The sequence below is a fragment of the Myxocyprinus asiaticus genome, chromosome 34, assembly GCF_019703515.2.
Source record: "Myxocyprinus asiaticus isolate MX2 ecotype Aquarium Trade chromosome 34, UBuf_Myxa_2, whole genome shotgun sequence".
NCBI lineage: Eukaryota > Metazoa > Chordata > Actinopteri > Cypriniformes > Catostomidae > Myxocyprinus > Myxocyprinus asiaticus.
Window position 1 is genome coordinate 17,285,946 of NC_059377.1, and position 12,901 is coordinate 17,298,846.

A 12,901-nucleotide genomic window follows, 5' to 3' on the forward strand; every position below is an offset into this window, starting at 1 on the left:
TCATTTTTGACCCCACCATCAGATGTTTGTTAACCCAGCCGAGACTGATATCTGTATGTTGGGACTGCATGGCAATATTCGATGGAGAACAAACAAAACATTTACTGTGCCCTAGCCTTGAGTTTTACCAGCTATCCTCTGATTCTGCATGCCCATTCTTACATGTTTCAGCTTGAACTGTTTGGCTTCCAAGTAGTACTAACGACTGGAATCAGTGTGCTGCAGTGAGAATCCATTTCTCTGCGATGATGGATCCACCACAAAAATGGCCTCCCCTATTTTGCAGACTAATCTGCCAGGGCCATTTACGTGTCAGGTTATGTGGCATTCGATCATAATTAAAACTTTGCCCATTTTCAGCCTTTTTTATTTTTTTATTAAAGGTCTTTTTTGTTTTTGTTTGTTTGTTTAGTTTAGTTTAGTTTGTTTTGGAGTTATGAAAAAGTATTTTTGTTTAGTTTCAGTTTTTTTTCCAATCATTTGAGTCTTTATTTCATTTAATGAAAATGCTTTCATTTAGTTTTCATTATCAATAAAAACACTACTTTGAATAACATTGCATAATAAACTTATTGTGCTCCTTCCAGTCAGGGCAAAAGCATGTAAAGAAAAGACAGGAATGGTCCTGGTGCAGTCAAGCTGACAGTGGTTGACATCAGGAGAGCGAATCTGGTTAATATCAAGCGCAGTGAATTCCATATCCACACACAGGGCTGGATTCACTGGGGTAAACCCACCGCAAACACACAAATCCAGTTTGTAACTTCATTTCACCAGTACCATCTAGCATATTGTTAAGACAATAAATCTGAAGAGAATGAGGTAAATGATATACTTAGCATGAAAGAGTGCCTTTTGTGAAGGTTTCTGGTATGAAAACCAATAAAAATGCAAATAGCTAACAAAGGCTCACCTTTCCACCATACAGCTTGGTCCGTCACCAAACACATGCTGAACCAAGTTGAGTTACTGTTATATTGAAATCCTAAAATCCAATCAGATTTGAGTCTAAAGTGCAAATCATAGTTACAAAAAAGTAAAGTACCAGTAAAAATTCATTCTAAAGGACCAAGTCACAATCAATAAAATTAATTCAGTACAGTGTACTTATGGATCATGTAACAGTATTAGGTCAGCAAGAGGTATTAAAAATTTGATTATACTTTTGAAAACATTTTGAAGGTTGCAAAGTTATCATAAGGAAAGGGTGAAGGTGCAGATACATTTCTTCACATATGAGGCAATAGTGTCAACACTCAAAAAAATGAAGTCATTACCTTAATTGAATTTGAGAAAGCTATTACAAACAATTTAATTATACCTTTTAAATATACGTAATTTTCATTGAGCCAACATAATTTAGTTATATTAGGTCAAATCACTGTACTATAGTAGTTTTAACTTTATTAGGTTAGTCAAACTCAACTTAATAATGTTTAATTACACACATTTTCTTATATTGGTCCAACTTTATTTTATTATTCATTAGTAAATGCCAGGTGAGCAAGTGAAAGAACAGTGAAACTGTTGCACTGTCAGTTTGATAGCAACTGTTTATACAGCTAAGCAGCACTCAAATCAAACATAACTTAAACCTGAAAGTCCATCCTCAAGCTGAGCACAAGTGCCAATCTTCACCACAATGGTAACCCCCACACTCTTTTTAAATACCAGTATAACAGAACATTAAACATGAACAAATCTCCTATTCGCATTTTGCTCAAAAATTCATAAAATAACACTTAACCCCTAAACTGTTGTGCATTTTTGGGTTACTGCCCACAATTTTTCACACTGAAATTTAAAAGCTCACCGTTCACACATACTATGGACTAATTGCAAAATATTGGTCTCATTTTTTCAGAAATCCCCCAAAATAAAAAAAAAGGCTCCAATTATTCATAAATAATATTGTATGTGTTTATAATCTTATGATTAACAAAGTTTTTTTGTTGTCCTAACTTTGTAAACATGGAATTCAGGTTCTGTTCACTCTACCTCACTTTGAAAAGTCTTATTTCATTCCACTAGATGGCAGCAAGAATAAGAATTTAATTAAGAAAATTAAACAATATACAGATCTAAAATGTAGGTGGTGCTCCTCTAACACATTTTATCCCTCAAATATGTGCTCGTCCATAGACATTCAGTCTAATTTTCAGTTCATGCACCATATTTGTTATTTCATTGAATATCTCGACCTCTGAGTGGCCTAGAAGCTCAATCTAGGTGTCATTAGAAACATTATATCGTCAGTAGTCAAATACATATTTTTCAGATGATTTGTTTTGCATGCTTTTCCTGCTGGATGGCATATTTTGTTCTGGACATCTGTGATATAACATTGGATTATTCAGCCAAGCAAGCTCACAGACAAGTAAAAATGGCTTATTTTTTTAGAAAACTGCCTAAGGTAAAAGTAAATATAAACTTTTTAGCTATTTGGGACTTACAGCAGCATTGATCGGTGCATAAAAGAGACATTTGTATTTGATGACTTAGAGAAATCATATTTCACTTTGTGATTCTTTTAAAAATCTTTCGAACTGTGCTATTAGGGCAACAAAATAAACTGTACAGAGATTTTATTTGATATATGACTTGTCTGTTTAGGTGCTATGTGAAGGACTTTTATTTTCATATAAATAGTTCTACCCCATTACCTCTAGGTGGCACTAATTTTCAACATGCATGTTTTGAGGCCTTCTTTTGTTGTTTTAAGTAACTCAAATGCAGAAGTGATGGTTATATCCGAAATGTTCAGATTCTGATTCAGATTCTCAAATGATACCTCATATGCCTGATGTATGTATACAGAAACTTTAACGTTTTAAGCATAAACTTTTTACATGATATAGTGCCCACCTTTGGAGTTAAAATGTTAACCCTTTAAATGCCAGTTTGTTTATATAGTGTCACTGTTGTTTTTTTCATGGAAAAAATAAATAAATCAATCAATAAAAAATGATATATATATATATATATATATATATATATATATATATATATATATATATTCCATACACAAAATTTTATTATTATTATTATTATTATTATTATTATTATTGATTATCACAGTCTGAGATATGTCAATTATTAGCAACAACACAGATTCAGATTTAAAAAAAATAAAAAATAAACCTCACACTCAGGGCCTTAGAGGACAAAAATGTCCTCTTCAAAAAACAGGCATAAAAATATTATATATTTATATTATTTTCTACTTTCACTGACTTAGATTTTTTAACCAACATCAGTCCTGATCATAACTACCAAATATTCATTCATTTTCAGGATATTAACCCTTTAAATGCCCGTTTGTTTACTGTTGTTTTTTTTACACACACACACAAACACACACACACACACACACACACACACACATACAAAACACACTCTGACATCCATACCAACACACCCACACAATTTTAGCTGCATCATTTATTCAACTGGCCTGAAGTGCTCTATAAAAGCATGTATTTGCTCCATAGGCTAAACATGAGATGGCACCATCTGGTGGAAAATATCAAACAATTAAATTTTGAAGCCAGGGCTCCAGAATGAAAGCATAATGTCATGATTTTATGCTTTAATGGCACTGGGATCAAATATTGCACTTTTAATGGGTTTCAATGGGAACTTTTTTGTTCTTAAGTTCCTGAGGGTAACTATTTTGCATACACAGTGTATTGTGGATGTATTATAGGAACTGAGGTTGAAATATCTAAATTCCCCCCAAAATACACACCTTTGGCAAAAATGTATGCCATTGGCATTAACATGCAAAACATTTTAAAAGACAAAAATGTCCCTAAGGTCGCACAAGGGTTAAACACTATAGGCTAATGGCAGTAAGAGTGAAATATTTCAAAGCCTGATGTTAATGCTGTCAATGCTGCTTAGCTGAGGGGCAACATGCATACAAACATACAAAGATTAAAGGCTTAATGTTTCTGTTTGTGACCTATTGGTAAAGGAAAAAAGGTTGGGTTGAGAACAGGTGGTTATAAATGGCCATATATTAAAAATATAATAATATCTATATTATCTGTATAATAAGATATTATTCCAGTAACATCATATAAAGTGCACAATATTCTGTAGAGTTGTGTCCGAAACTTTTGCTCATGCTTTCTCTCATATAGCTAACCATGAATAGTGAATTATGTAAGATTGAACAAAAGGGTGCTTTCGGACACAATATACTATTACACTTTACTATTCCATTTTATTGTATTATACAATATATTATTGTGTAAATACAGTAGGCCTAATGCCACTAATGCTTATGTTGTATTTCTTAGATACATTGGGCATTGACACTGGGTGTGTCTCATCCTGCTCCCTTTGTCATGATGAATCAGGATATCATGAATACGAATTCGGGAACTTGCAAGGGTGTTCATCCACTAAACTCTGGGACACTCACAACTGAATTACCTGTGACAAGATTAAGAGGCTGCACATTTAAACACAGCTGGTATTAATCATCAACATTGCCGTATTGAAGACGCTGTATATTAAAACGTCCGGTGCTATTATGAAAGATAAATTACCTGAATGAAGTAATTAAAATGAGTGTATTCTTAATCTTATTCGAACAACTCTTATATTTAATTATATATGTATATATGTGTGTATTTTTATGCACATTATGGATAAAAGGCAATTACAAAATAAATTCTTTTAAAGAGAAAATAAGGCTTTGACTACATAATTTTACATGTGTGTTCGTCCTATATCAACTTGGGAGACTTCAGAAGAGCACACGTTTCAGTGCACTGCAAAGATTTTGCGAATGAGACAGCCCTAGAAATGGTTGACTCCCTTACCTGTGTCCTAACTACTGAACTAGGGAGCTGATTGAGACGTGAACAACGCAGCAGTTTTTACACTGTACTGAAAATGTTTTAGTTTAAATCATTTTTGTTGATGTGAAAAGTTAATGCTAGCTTCAGTGTAGCTGTGTTGTTTGCTGGATCTTTTGTTAGCAACCTATATGTCTCAGCATCAGACTGCACACCCACGGATTATACACCTTTCGTGCACTAACAATCTGATGCATATTGCACACCAAACTGGCAAACGTCGTCTCAATCCAGGCAGAGCTGATCTGATTCACTGAACTTTATATTCTCCTTTGTTTACTTGGTTATGTCCGTGAAATAATGTGTTTTTAGGTTTTCTGTGCTGTACTTAGACTCTGTACACATTGATATTTACAGAGACTAGTCATTATGTAAATTATTTCTTTCCCCATGCTAGCCTTTTGTTATGGTAAGATAATGGTATATGATATATGTCCGATAACCGTGCCCCAAAATGGCACTTAATGACAAAATCGACTGCTATTGATCACTTTACATGTCAGTTGGAGGCTCTTTCCATCTAAGTGGATGGTTCATATCCAGTTTAAGTTGTAAAAGAGCCTAGACATTTGCCAAGAAAGGCAGCAAAAATGCTTTGTGTCGTGTGTAATGCTACCAGAACTACTCAGCTGCAGGGTGAAGAAAAGCTTAATCATCCTGATAAAACCTTTTACATCTCTCATCTCCATCGCTATAGAGTTTCATCTGACTTATACAGGTATTTTCTCTGCCCTTTTGAATCACTACATTTTAAGAATATAAGTAGGCCATACAGCTGTGCTCAAAGGTTTGCATACCCTTGGAGAATTGGTAATATATGTACCATTTTTAAAGAAAACATGAGTGAGCAGGCAAAACACATTTTTTTTTATTTCTTATGGGATTCATATTCAACTGTAGGTTATAACAGAATGGTACAATCATAAAACAAAACATGGCAAAAATGAAAAAACTGAAATGACCCCTGTTCAAAAGTCTGCATACCCTTAGTTCTTAATACTGTGTATTGCCCCCTTTAGCATCAATGACAGCGTGCAGTCTTTTGTAATAGTTGTCTATGAGGCCCCAAATTCTTGCAGGTAGTATAGCTGCCCATTCGTCTTGGCAAAATACCTCCAGGTCATGCAAAGTCTTTGGTCGTCTTGCATGAACCACACATTTGAGATCTCCCCAGAGTGGCTCGATGATATTAAGGTCAGGAGACTGTCATGGACACTCCAGAACCTTCACCTTTTTCTGCTGTAACCACTGGAGGGCCAACTTGGCCTTGTGCTTAGGGTCACTGTCATGCTGGAAAGTCCAAGAGCGTCCCATGCGCAGCTTTCGTGCAGAAGAATGCAAATTGTCTGCCAGTATTTTCTGATAACATGCTGCATTCATCTTGCCATCAATTTTCACAAGATTCCCCGTGACTTTAGAGCTCACACACCCCCAAAACATCAGTGATCCACCACGATGCTTCACAGTGGGGATGGTATTCTTTTCACTATAGGCCTTGTTGACCCCTCTCCAAACATAGCACTTATGGTTGTGACCATAAAGCTCTATTTTGGTCTCGTCACTCCAAATTAGTGTGCCAGAAGCTGTGAGGCGTGTCAAGGTGTTGTCGGGCATATTGTAACAGGGCTTTTTTGTAGCATCGGTGCAGTAAAGGCTTCTTTCTGGCAACTCGATCATGCAGCTCATTTTTGTTCAAGTATTGTTATATTGTGCTCCTTGAAACAACCACACTGTCTTTTTCCAGAGCAGCCTGTATTTCTCCTGAGGTTACCTGTGGGTTTTTCTTTGTATCCCGAACAATTCTTCTGGCAGTTGTGGCTGAAATCTTTCTTGGTCTACCTGACCTTAGCTTGGTATCAAGAGATCCCTGAATTTTCCACTTCTTAATAAGTGGACTTGGATATCTTTTAAGATCCTTTTCCATCTTTATAAAGTTCCATTACCTTGTTACGCAGGTCTTTTGACAGTTCTTTTCTGATCCCCATGGCTCAGTATCGAGCCTGCTCAGTGCATCCAAATGAGAGCTAACAAACTCATTGACTATTTATACACAGACGCTAATTGCAATTTAAAAAGCCACAGGTGTGGGAAATTAACCTTTAATTGCCATTTAAACCTGTGTGTGTCACCTTGTGTGTCTGTAACAAGGCCAAACATTCAAGGGTATGTAAACTTTTGATCAGGGCCATTTGGGTGATTTCTGTTATCATTATGATTTAAAAAGGAGCCAAACAGCTATGTGGTGATAAATGGCTTCATATGATCACTATCCTTAATTAAAAGACAGTTTTTTTTCAAAATCAATGCCAAAATTCCACAATTTCTGCCAGGGTATGCAAACTTTTGAGCACAACTGTATGTACTGGTAATAATATACATAATAATATAAATACTATAATATTAATAACATATACTATATGCATAATATTCAAAATATAATTTTATTATCCATCTTTAATATACAAATTATTATCTTTTAATAAACATCATAACTGATTTGGCAGCAAGGTCCCCTCTTTTAAGATTTCATCTGTTAACATTTTCAGTGTATTCTGTAAACTTGAAAAAACTGGCGAGCACTGATTTGAATTCTTAAATGATAATTTAGAACACAGAGAACCAACACTGGATATTTGTCTATGTACAATCAATTGAAACAAAAGGTTACTTTTTTTGAGAGGCATCTTTCAGAAACTTCAACTAGTGTTGTGTCATGTGAACAGGGCCAGACTTAGGGGGCCAGGGGCCCCAGGGCTGGACTCATTCTTGAGGTCCTTTCTCCACAGCTACACCATAAATATGTGCTACCATTTCAGAAAGAAAAAATGTATGCATTTCTGAGAGAAACAGGAAAATAGCACTGAATGCTTCGGACTCTGGCTATAAACAGAGAAAACAGAAGCAGTTATGTGTAATGAATTTTCCATCCCAGCATTCTGTAGTCACTCCGCTCAAACTCTGGTCCGGCTTTTTCATATCCCACACTTCAATATATTAAATGTACATACATAAATAGAATGGCATACCTCTATATAATTTTCAGGAAAATAAAAAACAATGATGAATAAAAATACACCATGGATGGATTAAGTAGAAAAACCATTAAGTAGAACGTTAGTCGTACACAAGTAGGCCTACTATCCGGCATAGGGCAGGTTAGCGACTGAGAAGGAGGACCCCTCGGGGGGACCGCGTTCGCGGGGCCCTGGCTACGAGTGCTCGGTGTCTGGTCGCCGTGACAATGGTGGTCATGAACACCGATTATGTGACCCAAGGAAACTGCTCTTTTTTGGCAATTTGGGGACAAACAAAAAGAAGGAAACAAAAGATTTACCTCCCGGCCCTCCACCGGGGAATGGAGTGGTCTGGATACCAGCTCCATAGCGGACGTCTTGCTCCCTGGGTCGTCCGTCTCAGGGGCGCTTAGGAGCCTTCCGGGTCCTCGTGACGGCCCGTGAGATGGGGGGTGTCAGCTTCCTGCGGGGGGCTCTACGCTGGGGTCGAGAGCTGGGCTTGGGCTGAGGCGGAGCCGCTTGGGCTTTCGCTGCTGCAGGGGGACGCCCTCTGCAAGCAGACGGGGTGTGGGATCTTGGGCTGCACCGGAGCAAGATGTGCTGGATGGCCTCCGTCTGCTTCTTTACCGCCAAGAACTGCTGGGCGAAGTCCTCAACGGTGTCGCCGAAAAGTCCAATCTGGGAGATGGGCACGTTGAGAAAGCATGCTTTGTCGGCGTCTCTCATCTCGACCAGATTCAGCCACAGGTGGCGCTCCTGGACCACCAAGGTAGACATCACCTGCCCGAGTGCTCGCACTGTGACCTTCGTTGCCCAGAGGGCGAGGTCGGTCACCGAGCACAGCTCCTGCAGCACATCGGGATCAGGACTACCCACGTGCAGTTCTTTTAGTGCCTTGGCCTGGTGTACCTGCAGGATGGCCATGGCACGCAGGGCGGAGGCGGCCTGTCCAGTGGCATTGCAGGCTTTGGTCGCCAGAGACGACGTAGTCCTACAGGCTCTGGAGGGGAGCGCCGGACGATCCCGCCAGGTGATGGCATTTTGCGGGCACAGATGCATCGCAACCGCCTTATCCACCTGAGGGACCTCCGTGTACCCATGGACCGCCACCCTGTCGAGGGTAGTGAGAGCGGACAAACCTGGAAGTCTGTTTTGGGCAGCGAAAGGTGCCCTCCACGACCTCTTCAGCTCGTCGTGCACCTCTGGGAAGAAAGGACCGGGGGGGGGGGGGGGGGGGGCTAGAGTGGCTTTCCCGTGGGTAGAAGGCGCAGCGCAGGGGGCGGCTAGAGTGGCTTTCCCGCTTCGGAAGAAGGAAAGCCACAACCGCAACGTTGCCATGGTCATATTCTCGCAATGAGAACATGAACCATCCACAAACGGTGCCTCAGTGTGATCGCTGCCCAGACACGTGAGGCAGCGCCCATGGCCGTCGGAGGCGGAGAGATAACGACCGCATCCAGGAATCACACAAAGACAGAAAGGCATCTTTATAAAGACGCGTCTTTAAAAAGACATTCAATGTCAATGTGTGTGCTCTAATAGAGAAAATATACTCTTTAACAGGAATATACACTCTTTTAGCACTGTCGAAGTGCCCAGGGGCGAAATCTGGAGAGAAAGAGGAAGGAGAGAAAGCTGCTGGAAATGTGCCATATATCCAACAGCATACGCTTCTTAAGAGGTGAATGGAACAGCAGTAGTATTCAGCTCGCTGATAGTACAACCGCTCGGCTCCGAAGAAAAAATCTGAATGAGAGTGGGCATTCCTTCTCCTTTTATACCCATATGTCCGGGGGAGTGGCATGCAAATTCCACTCGCCAATTCTCATTGGCCTTTTCTCAAAAGAATAGAGGTGTTCAGGGCTCTCAAGAGTGACCCCTAGTGTCACTACATCGACACAACGTTGAGTGAGTGACAGAAGGGGAACTACAGTATCATTGCAGCACCACTCACGTCATTGCCCAAGGGAAAACCCAACAAGTTGCCATGGAACGATGCCGCATACCAAGCCTTCGTCACCCTCAAGTCAAGCTTCATAACCGCTCCTATACGGAAACACCCCGACCCCAATCTTCCTTTTGTCATAGAAGTAGATGCTTCTAATTGTGGGATTGGAGCGGTCCTGTCACAACGTCGCAGTACCCCAGGCAAGCTTTACCCTTGTGCATTTTTCTCCAGAAAGTTACATTCTGCTGAATGAAACTATGATGTGGGGAACAAGGAATTACTTTCCATGAAGGCAGCACTCGAAGAGTGGTGTCACTGGTTAGAGGGGGCAGTCCACCCATTCCAAGTTATCACTGATCACAAGAACCTTGAATACATCAAGGTAGCCAAGAGACTGAATCCACGTCAAGCCCAATGGTCATTGTTCTTCACCAGGTTACATTTTATCATCACTTACCGCCCTGGCAGCAAAAATAGCAAAGCAGATGCACTTTCATGCAGGCATCCAACCTCATCCTGGATCAACCCTACCACCATCTGTCATCATTGCACCGATTAGTTGGGATATCATGGAAGAAATGCAACGAGCACAACAGCACAAACCATCACCACCTGACTGCCCCCCCAGCCAAGCACTTTGTACCACAAGCTCTATGTCTGAGAACTATCCAATGGGTCCACACTTCATTGAGCACAGGACACCCTGGCATCCAAAGAACAAGCACACTGGTACGTAATTCCTTCTGGTGGCCATCTGTGATTCGTGATGTTACTAACTATATGAAGTCTTGTCAAGTGTGTGCACAACCTATGACCCCCAGGGAACTGCCCCGGGATTACACCAACCACTGCCAATACCCCAAAGACCATGGTCCCACCTGTCCATCGATTTCGTCACCGACATGCCAAACTCCAACAAATACACCACCATACTAGTAATTATCAACCGATTCTCAAAATCATGTAGACTTGTCCCTCTCAAGGGTTTACCCACGGCTATGGAAACTGCTAACACTCTATTTCACCAAGTATTCAGAGTCTATGGATTACCAGAAGACATCGTGTCCGATTGAGGTTCACAGCTCACATCCCGAGTTTGGTAGGCGTTCTGTAAGCAACTGGACATCAATGTGAGTCTCACCTCAGGCTATCACCACCAAGCCAATGGACAGGTGTAACGTTTAAACCAGGAGATTGACTACTGTAGCCGTGAACAGGAAAAGTGGAGCGACTTCTTGCCCTGGGCCAAATACGCACAGAATTCCCTCACTCATACCTCTACGGGACTAACCCCCTTCCAATGTGTGCTGGGCTACCAACCCCCGATGTTCTCTTGGTCAGGAGAACCATCTACAGTGCCAGCGATGGACGATTGGATTAGGCGGAGCGAAAGGGTGTGGGACAGTGCACATGTCCGGCTACAGCGAGCGGTCCGAGCGCAATGCTTTCAGGCTGAACGGTGGATGTGCCCTCACCCCAAATATCAGCCTGGACAGAGGGTCTGGTTATCCACAAGGGATCTCAAGCTGCGGCTACCCTGCAGGAAGCTCAGTCCAAGGTGGGTCCATTCAGAATTATCTGTCAAATAAGCCCAGTTACTTACCGATTAGAGCTTCCTGCTAACTACCGCATCTCTCCTTCCTTCCATGTGTCCTTACTGAAACCAGTCCACCCGGCGTCTGGCCCTGGAATCACGAATCCGCGTATATGGTCAGAGAGATCATGGACTCAAGGTGATGAGGGATCCAGATGCAATACTTGGTGGACTGGGAAGGTTACGGACCAGAGGAGAGATCGTGGGTAGCCGCCAAGGACATACTGGACCCGTCCCTGATCCAAGAGTTCCACCAAGCTCATCCTAATCGTCCAGCACCATGACCAAGGGGTCGTCCCAACAGAAGAACACCAGTTGTTGTTCATAGAGGCAGGGGGTTCTGTAACATCTGAGGTTGTTACCCATCTCCCGAATACTGATCTTCACCCATTTCTTCACTGCTCATTTCCTGTTTACTACATGTGTATATATAGCCATGGAGTTCCATTGTTCTGTCCTAAGTTTTGCCAGTTTACCCTGCCTTACCGAGCATTTTTCCATTGCCATTGTTTTATTCATGTTATGACCATTGCCTGTTTTTCCTGGATTTACTGCTTTTTGGATAACCCTTTGTTTTGTTTGCCTGGTTGGACTGTCTATTTGGTTTATTGGATCTCTCTGCCTGCCGTTGCTTATATCTCTTTTAATAAACTTCCTGCACATGGATCCTAACACTGTCTCCATGGCCAGTACGTTACACAGTTATCTAAATAGCACGTAAAAACGTTTATAAATTAACGAGAGCCTCGGACCACTCCTAAGTCCGTTATGAGCAATTATTGCATCTGTCAGAATTTGAGACAAAGTCACCTTTAATAAATTGAATTGATATATTTTGATAATTGGAAAGCCATTTTACACTATTTCCAAGGATTTAAAAAAAAGTGCAGAAAAGGCCCGGATTTAAAACAAGGCAGTCTGCGCATGCGACGTGATAGGTGTATTTGACAGATAGGCACAGCCTACATCTAAAACCCAGTCTTACCAAAGCCATTATAATTTATTTTCTGAAATATCATTAATAGCCATTTAATAACTTTCGATGCCTTGGTAAGATAAATGCAAGTTTCATTTTAGTTTCAGCCTTAGACAGCACCCGAAACAGAACTTGTGTGAAAAAGTTCCTCTCCGCCTCCATTTCAAGCCTCTTCGGCCATGGAGTACGCCTGTGACGACCTGTGTCCCACTATGGGTGCGCATGGTTCGATAAAGTTCTGCAGTTATGACAAAGACAGGGACGCTATGTCGACCGTAACATCTGAAGGTGAGGCCTAGTTTCACTCGACTGATGAATTCGCTGGTATTTCTCCTTGAGGGAATTAAAATCGTGTGAAAAACTCCGACGCTGAACTGGCTCAGGTCCTCTCTCGGGCAGTCGAGAAGACTGAGACTAAGCAAGCGGTTAGGCCCCAGCGGCCTCGGCCTAAGCGCAAGATCATGCTTCCGAAGCACTCTCATCCCAGCTGAAAGTCTCTTT

The 12,901-nt window shown here is 41.0% G+C and overlaps 1 protein-coding gene across 1 annotated transcript in view; it reads left to right on the forward strand.

The window, feature by feature from the left end:
• Positions 1–12,901, forward strand: part of LOC127425738 (ataxin-1-like) — a 391,578-nt gene that overhangs the window by 289,797 nt on the left and 88,880 nt on the right. The window lies entirely within an intron of this gene.